The 9,290-nt window shown below is 41.9% G+C and overlaps 1 long non-coding RNA gene across 1 annotated transcript in view; it reads right to left on the bottom strand.

Moving 5' to 3' along the window:
* The window catches only part of LOC109951479 (uncharacterized), a 38,071-nt gene extending 32,425 nt beyond the window's left edge, over positions 1–5,646 (bottom strand). The window contains exons 1-2 of the long non-coding RNA XR_002273611.1: positions 5,589–5,646; positions 5,363–5,468 (exon numbers count right to left, since the gene is read on the bottom strand). This is a non-coding gene — a long non-coding RNA (uncharacterized LOC109951479). The remainder of the gene's footprint in view (positions 1–5,362; positions 5,469–5,588) is intronic.
* Positions 5,647–9,290: the final 3,644 nt, after the last annotated feature.

Genomic DNA, 9,290 nt, shown 5'->3' with positions numbered 1-9,290 from the left:
GGCGTGCTGGTCATAGGTCCTGGATTCTGGTTCCGAGGACGGGTCACTAGTCGGTCATACCGGAGGAACGCGATGTCTCCCCTCGCCCTGGCCTCCCTTAACTTCGGCATCAACTACCTTCTTCTCTTCCTCACAGACTCGGTGTAATCTTCATTTATATAAATGTTAGATCCTTTAAGCTTCTTTGCTTGTTGCAATATGTGTGCCTTATCTTTCTCTTTCATCAACTTTACCATCACCGCCCTCGGACCACGATCCGAAGGTTTCCCAACTCTGTGAGCCCGCTCCATCTCAAGTTTCTTGATGAATTTGCAGATTATTCTTCAGAATCTCCTTCACTTTACATTCCACTTCCAACCAGCTTTCTCCAGCTGTCTCCTTGATTCCCTCAAAAATCAAGTTTTGTACACCGGGGAAACTGCACTGCTGCTTCAGGGAAGGTAAAAGGAGGCAGTGTGTGTGTTTGTCAGTAATTTGTGGTGTGAAGAGGTATGGACTGTTTATAAAGTGCTGTTCGCCAGAAGTGGAGTTTTTATTGCCTGAAATGTCGGCCCTATTATTGAGCACGAGAGCATAGTGCTGTGTTTCTGGCTGCTGTGTATGTTAGCCCAAGAACTAATGCCTCTGTGGCTCTCAGTAAACTCTATGATGTCATCAATGCGCTAGAGACAGCTCACCCCAATGCTATATTTATTGCTGCAGGCGACTTTAACCAGTGCAATTTATGGACTGTACTTCCCAAATATTACCAACATGTGAACATTCCCACCCGGGGCAAGAACACTCTGGATCATGTTTACAGTAACATACGTAGTGCATACAGGGCTGCACCCCGCCCCCACCTTGGACACTCGGACCACATTTCTTTGTTCCTGTATCCAGCTTACAGACAAAGACTGAAACAAACAAACGCTGGATAAACAGTCAGGTACACCACATACTGCATGCTCGCTCTCATGCATTCAGATCAGGTGATGAGACAGAGTACAAAGCTACAAAGTACAGACTGAGGAAAGCCATCACAGCGACCAAGAAGCAGTACAGAGAGAAGCTGAATGGCTTCTATTCTACTGCTGACTCCAGATGGATGTGGCAAGGCCTGCAGCACATCACAAACTACAGGACCACGACCAGCATCATTGGTTGAGTTGACGCCGCAGATGGCTGCCATCGGTTCTGTACCGAAAACAAATTCCTTGTGTGTAACATACTTGGCCAATAAAGGTGATTATCCTTAACATCAGCACCCCCACAGGGATGTGTCCTCAGTCCCATCCTTTCCCTGTTCACCCACGACTGTGTCGCCTCCCACAAAGACAACATCATCCTAAAGTTCGCGGATGACACCGTAGTGATAGGTCACATCACTGGTGGGGACGAAGCAGGTGGCCGGTCTGGTGTCATGGTGCGAGGACAAAAATCTCATCCTCAACACGGACAAGATGAAGGAGATGACAGTGGACATGATGAAGGAGAGGAGAACTCATCAGCCACTATTCATCCGGGGGCTTGAAGTGGAGAGGGTGAGCAGCTTCAAATACCTGGGTGTCCACATCAGTGAGGACCTCACTTGGACACATAACACCACACAGCTGGTCAAGAAGGCCCAATGGTGGCTGTACTTCCTGAGGAGGCTGAGGAGGTTTGGCATGTTGCCTAGGATCCTTTGCAACGTCTACAGCTGCATCGTCGAGAGCATCTTGACCAGCTGCATCACTGTCTGGTATGGCAGCACTACTGCTATGGACCGCAAGCGCCTGCAGAGAGTAGTAAAGACTGCGGAGACAATCTCCAGGACTCCACTGCCCTCTCTGCAGAGCATTTACCACTGCAGGGTGCGTAGGAAAGCTGACTCCATCCTCAAGGACCCCACCTACCCCCAGCATGGACTGTTCACCTCCCTACCCTCTGGCCAGAGGTTCAGAAGTGTGAAATGCAGGAACTCTAGACTGAAAAACTCTTTCTTTGCCTCTGCCATCAGACTCGTAAACAGCTGACTCATGATGTACCTAATGTAATTCCATCTGTACTGTTTACATACTCATTTTGCACATACATAATTGCACACTCACTGTTGAGTATTTGCACTCCATGGCTCCAACATAGAATATATTCTCTCTGCGTTATATTGTGTCCTTGTATTTTTATTTGCTTCCTTCACTTGCTGCCTTAAAGTGCCTTAGATTTGTGATTTTACTGCCTATTTAGATTTGTATATTTCACTTGTATTATGTGACATTGATGCGGATGGCAAAGTAAGAATTTCATTGTACAGGGAAACACGTTTCCTAACTGTGCATATGACAAACACTTTGACCTTGACCTTTGACCTTGAAATGAGGCAACAACAAACACAAAGCACCTATTTAGCTAACTTATCAACACCCAGCCAAGTACATTGCTGCCACACAGTGCCCAGTTCCATTCCTGGCCACCTCCTGGACTCCGCCCATGATCGTACCCCCTTCCTCTTGAATAACCTCCCTGCTGACATCAGACCATCTGACTCAGTGAAGACATTTAAATCCAAACATAAAACCCATCTGTAACTTTTAACTAGTGGCACAATCTTGCCTTGTGCTTACTACTATTCACACCCTGGTGGGCTTCAGTGCATCTATTAAACCAAATTACATACAGTACAATCCCCGCTGACAGGATCACTGTGAACTTTTTGAAAATTATTGCATCTCTTTAACCTTTTGTTAGAAGAGAAAGAGAAAAATTGAGATATGCGGTATCTTTTTCCATCATATCATAACTTTTCTCTACTGGCACTGGATCTTCAAGGTCTTTTTTTTCTTTCCTCCATCCTCCAACTGCCTGCTTCTCCCTCTGACATCAAACTCAGCGGCAGCAAAATGCGCCGCTTGGATGTCGCCGCCTTACAAAACTTAATAACACATGCCAGAAGGCCCTTACCCATAACCAGTTGTGTAACACTGGGGGATCACATTAGGTTTCTATTTTTGCACTGCTTTCAGTCTATTACACAATAAAACCCACCCTTATATTTATTTTTGTCAAGTTTCATCTCTATATTCACAGGGGCCATTTCTTCAACCCAGTGTATGTTTTAGGTAAAGTCACACATACAACAATTAACTACTTCTTGGATAGTATACTCTTGTATCTGTAGCTATTGAGTATTCTGTGTAAGCATAAGTACGTTCAGCACTTTTGTTATCAGAAGATACATTTAAAATATTCCAGTGAGGATGCAGCCTTGTTAGACCAGGAGCTGACATGTTTTGTTCTTTTTCCACTGGCTTATATTTTACTCTGCTATGGTGGCTAACAGTTGGTTGTGCTCCCACAACCTGCTGTACGCTGTAGACAGGAAGTGAGCACTTCCAGAGGTTTTTCAGGATGTTCACTGGGTGAGAGGTTTTTCCTTTTCTTTTCATGACTAAAAGAGATAGTTGCTATGTGCCAGTGGAAGCTCTGTGGGTCTTGCCAATGCATACAGAGATCAGAAAAAGATGAGCGTCAGGCCAGAAGAAAGAAAAGGGAACTTCCATGGTGAGATATGACCTGAACCTGCTTCTTGTGAAATGAAAATGCCTCAGTAGTAGAGGTTTTTCTTCAAAGGCACTTCAGTTTTCATCTCCTCCAACACTAGAATCAATTCAAGTTTTAAGAAATAACCTAAATGTACTAATGATCTGCAAATGCCCATGCATCACTGAATGTCTTGATTATTTTCACATTAAAAAACATGTGGGGGCATGAATAAAAATGTAGTGGTTCTTATTTAAACCTAAGTCGACCTGGTGCACTTGCAATGGATATAAAGTCATGCTGCATGGTTATATGTCCTATGTGAACATTTATGAAGAAGCTCTGGGGGTCTGGAGCTATTATACCTGATCCTGTAGGACTCTGGGCCCTGATCATGTCTATGATAGTAGAGCAGGTTGCGGGCAAAAAGAGATCAGATGAGCACTAAAGACATTCTGCACAGGACGTTTGCAGGGGAGAAGCCTCATAAATTAATGACCTAATGGATGAGTACATGAAGGATACCCAGAGGACAGAGGCCATGCAGACTGGACTCAGGGACATCTTGTTATGTCTCTCTCTACTCTCCTTCTTCCACATACTGTGGCGGACCTCCAGTTTGTTAAAGCCAACCACACTGAGCCAACACCACAAAGTGGCGGCCTTCCTCAGAAAGGGCAGCTTTGGTTTTGAAACTAAATGCCACAGTCCTGAAACCAACAAGGCAATGGCAAATAAAGTAATTAAAAATCACCTGTACAGTAAATCGTGCACTGGGCAAGAGAGGAAATATCCATCCTAAATTGGCTGTGGTGCCTGGATCCAGACACCTGCAATATTGTGAGGAGGACTGGCATTTACTTTTACAAGGACCATATCTGCCTGAACTTTAAACTCCTGGACCACAGCCTGTGTGCTTACATAGAGAACAGGAGCAACCGCGGCCTTACTATCAGAGAGCATAGGGATATATGAACCAGAGCTTGGTCCTGAATCAGGCTCTGGCTCAAGCTCTGGTTGTCATTCATATGAGGGTGTGAAGTCACAACTCTTTCAACACTTGCTCTTGAAGCGGGGGATTCAAAGTTTCTTCCCATTTCTTGTGTCTTTCCCTTCCACAATAGTGACACTTCATTTAATACACAGATGGCAGGAGCAAGTTAATCCACAGCTGAGGGCATCAAACAGCAGAGGACCATCCCACTGTGAGCCGTCCAAACCCAACAGCCTCTTTTACATTAACCACTTATGCCATGTACCTTAATCCCCCTGTGTGTGTGTGTGCGTGTGTGTGTGTGTGTGTGTGTGTGTGCACGTGTGTGACAGAATAAATTTGAAAGTGTGCTTCTAAAGGCTTAAATCTCCTTTTGCTCTTGCACATCTTACACACACATCGGCACATTATCTTGTACAGCTTCACTATCATTACAAATGCAATGACTATAACTAACTGTGCATCTGTGTTGACTTCAGAAGAGAAGAAGACAGAACAGAATGACCCATGAGTGGCTGAAACAACCCCAAAACAAAAAAAAACAAAACAACAAAATTCCAACCAGGAAACCACAAAGTGATATTTGGGGTGTGGAGGCTTTATACCATGAACAGTTATGATTAATATAAATTATTTGTTACTATCAACTTTGTCTTTTGCTGTGCCACAAAATATTGACTTTTTTTTATAAACTATCAGCTATAATGAAGCCAACAAGAAACTCAAAATCATGTGTCCCTTGTAGGTCATTATCAATGGATCATGTCACCAAATACTTTTAAATTATATGAACTGAATTAGAAGGACACATGGGGTGCACAAAATCCAAAGCAAAGTAATGTAAAAAAATGTTTTGTTGTTACTTACACATCCACTGGTATCAACATTCATTTGCAACTGTGTCCACCTGATGAATACAAGTCTGATGTTCACTCTCTTTTAATTCCAGTCTGATCTCCTCCAACTCCTAGTGCTGTCATTTGTCAGTGGATATGAAATTACACATAGTACATTACAGTTCACTTAATCTGAATTTAACCTACATAGCTTAATTTTTACAAAATTTGCTTCTCAAATGCTTCAGTGTCCTTACATCCAAACAGCACAGCTTTTCTTGCTAGATTCCTCCTCCATTTTTATGTATTAGCTTAGTTTCCTGTGAGGTCTTCTTCTTCTTCTTCAGCTGTTTTTTAATGACGGTTAGCCTCCTGTGAGGTCAACAGGGCATCAGGTTAAGCTAAATTTTAAGAGCGCCTTCTGCTGGCCCACAAGGCAAATTACTTCTAGTCACAAAATTGTAAAGTAAAAAAAATCACTGCATTTCGAATATAAGAGTTTTTAAAATAAAAACTGACTCTGTCAGCTCCTGAGAAAAGTGTCGGGTTTTTTAGTAACTAAATGTTCAAAGTCACTAACTTTGTCTGCATGCTGCAAAAGTGCTGATGAAAGAGAGCAATGAAAGTCAAACAAAACAGGAAAGATGTGAGTTGAAAAACCAAAACAACAAGCTAAAAGACTAAAACTGAGCTTAGAGGAAAGCTGGGCAGTAATTATATCTGTGTGGAATTTTTAAGTCACAGCCTGAGTAAAAGGCAAAACCCTTTCCAGCTTTGGATGCAGTCGTCAATTCATCCAAAGTTATAGACTTAAATAAACTACTCAAAGTACTGAAGAGACTGTGCTTGTTCCACTATTTACCCTATGCAGGCCTCCAAAAAAATCTGTGATTGCATGATCATGTATTTATTTTGTGCTTTGGGGATTTAGCAAATAAGCTGAATACATCATTTTTTAAGATTTTGTATGTATCAAATAAGCCACTTTCAGGCCAGCAGAATGATAAATAAAGGGCATTTCTCCTAGAGAATACTGTGTAAAAAGGCCTTAAAACCGGATTTACACCTTGATGTTGGACAGTAAAATTTACGTAAGGTGCAACTACATAAATCACTAATAAAATGAAATCTGAAAAATATTTTAGAGGGTATGTTGAAGGACAGCCCTTCCGACAGCTGCTGCATCATTTGAATTGCAAGAGGAATTCAGCCTTTTTGTGCTTTTGGTTTGGCAGTTAATATCCCTTTGCATGTATTCCACTGAAGCAAACGGCTTGATGCTAGGCCTGTGACAAATATTGTTATAAAAAGAAAATCATCTACATAAACACTATAATGCTGACCAAATGGCAGCACGTCAGCACGTTGTCCTCAGTGCCTTTGATGAGCATTCTCACAGCTTTGTCCATGTCGCACTGTATTAGTGTAAAGGCAACATCAACGGAGGGGATCTGTGGCGAGGAGAGGAGGCGCCATTCATGAGGTGACGTGGTAGGGGACAGCCTTTTAGTGGATAGGAGAGGAGGATTTCAGTCACCGGTTGTGTGTGTGTGAGTGAGGACAGCAGCTCTATAAGATTTATTATTGTAGCACACAGTGTTTGCACCTCCTCCCCCTCCATCACTGTTCTCACTTTCTCTTGATGTCACATAATGAAATCCATCCATCCCAGTTAAGAAGTGTCTCAGTTTGTTGTGACATGGGAGCTCAGTAAAACAAGGGTGTGTGTGTGTTGGGGGGGTACTCCTTTGAATTGAGGCTTTACATATGACAAACAAATGTATTAATGTGTATACAAAATGGTTGTAGTACACATGCATGCACTCACACAAATCAGTCACCCCCACACATTACAGAAGAGTGTTTTTATTTTGAGAGCAAGAGGGGTTAATTACTTACATTCTTCAATCGGAAACATCTCTCCACCTTCCCTCTACCCTACTTTTTAGCTTTTTTTATCCTGCACTCTAAAAACAGGGAGTTGATGGACTTCCAGACATTTTAAAAAACGTTTCCTACTGTGAAAAACAAATCACCTCTTTTTTTCAGGTCCCTTCTGACCAATCGATACTTTAAATTATAGGCTGCATCCAAAACTGTTTGTTGTATGAAGATTTTTAATGGGATGTTTCCTTTTGAAAGAGGCCTCGTGTTTATGAACTCATTGAAACAACTGTGAAAGAAGATCTTTAAAGAATTCTAGGTGAACTTTGTTGCAGTCCAAAGATCAAAATGCTTCCTAGATCCTTTTCTTTTACATTTTAGAGTGTAATCTTAATGGTGGGGAGGAGAAAAGAGATGAAAAGAGAAGATGAGGGAGTCAAAGTCTTGGGGATGCTCAATGGGGACCAGCTGCAGGGTACTGGGCAAAGGCCAGGGAATGTTCCAGATGGATAGAAAGAGGACAAGATACCCCCAGGAGAGGAGAGGAGAGAAAAGGAGAAATTATTCAAGATTAAATAAATGCAAGTAACATTGCAAAGAGGACAGAGGCAACATAAACAGGCAACAAAGAAAGAGAGAAGGAGGAAAACAAAGGGGGGGAGAAGAGATAGTTAATAAATGTAAAAAATTAGTGAGATAAATAAACATTACCAGGAGAAGAAGCATTAGAGGTGACAATAATACTGGCCATTTAATAGCGCCCAGTCCTGGCCTTGTAGTTTCCAGCCTTACAAATTTTCAAACTGTTCCAGATCATCCATGAACAACAGCTACCTTTGACATATTGTCTAAATGCTCAAAGTACTGTGTAACCACACTTTACCAGCTATTCAAAAGCAGCAAATGTTGTCTATTTTTGGGTTGAATTGAAGCACTGACTGATGACTACTTAAACAGACAACAGGGTTAAAAGCATAAGGGGCTGCACTGCTAGAGGTGTGTTGATTTGGATACACATGAGACTATGAATTATGAACCAGGAAGTCCAGTTGGAGTGAAAAATGATGCTTAAACACTGCACAGTACTTTGGAAAACTTTTGAGACAGGATTTACAGCTATGGAATGATGGCAAAAATACTATGGGGAAATCTCAATTCCCTTATTCGCATCCACATTTCCCTCTTTTCCTTGTTTCTTAGTTTTACTCATGTAAATAAGGTGCAAGGAAAAGACGTGAGGACAGCTTCCATTTTACCTTACACATTTCATTGTGTGATGACAGCAAGGAGTTTGAAGATGAAGCATGACTGAAAGGGAAAACAGTTGTGACACTGGGAGACAATATGGAAGAAATATGGCTTGTTAAAGGCATAGACATACCCATGTCAGCAATAAGGATATCGTGGGGTGATGTGCATAAGAACACCAAGAAAACAACAAAGACATAAACCTGAGCACAGCCAATCATCTCTCAACACCAGCCATTTATTCTCCCAGCAGCAACACTGCACTGTGCAGGCAACATGGATATCTAAATAAACGCTCATCGCCAAAGACAGATGTATGTCAAAACCTTTTAATTCATGGTTAATTTAGCTCTCAGCAGCAACAACCACACCTTAACAGGGAAACATTTACTAGTGACTGAGCAAAAAAGGCTGCATAGAAGAATACCAGTTTTCTCTATAGATGAGAAGTCAAGAGCATCTTTGAGAAAGAAGATGAGCTGCCAGAGGCTAGTCTCCTGACCTTATTGCACACTACACAGCCATGCTTGTATTTTTGTGAGTAGTTGAAAGCTTTGATAGAAGCTGAATGTGGGCCCACTAGCCAGCAGTACAGTACTGATGAACACCATTGTCTCTGCGTGTGGTGGAGCAATGCTGCCACCATGTGCTATAAATCTGGAAGTTTATGCAAGAAACCAGCTTCCAATTGCCTTCTGTTAACATCTGAAATGACACCTCAGTGATCTATTAACATGTTCATCAAAATTAGCTTTTTATGGTAACATGCCATCATTCTCATTTGATCATTATCACATGAAATTTAATTACAATTGGAAACATTAAGC

This window comes from Monopterus albus, unplaced genomic scaffold (genome assembly GCF_001952655.1).
Source record: "Monopterus albus unplaced genomic scaffold, M_albus_1.0 scaffold392.1, whole genome shotgun sequence".
Classification (NCBI taxonomy): domain Eukaryota; kingdom Metazoa; phylum Chordata; class Actinopteri; order Synbranchiformes; family Synbranchidae; genus Monopterus; species Monopterus albus.
This window is presented reverse-complemented; position numbering and strand designations above follow the sequence as displayed.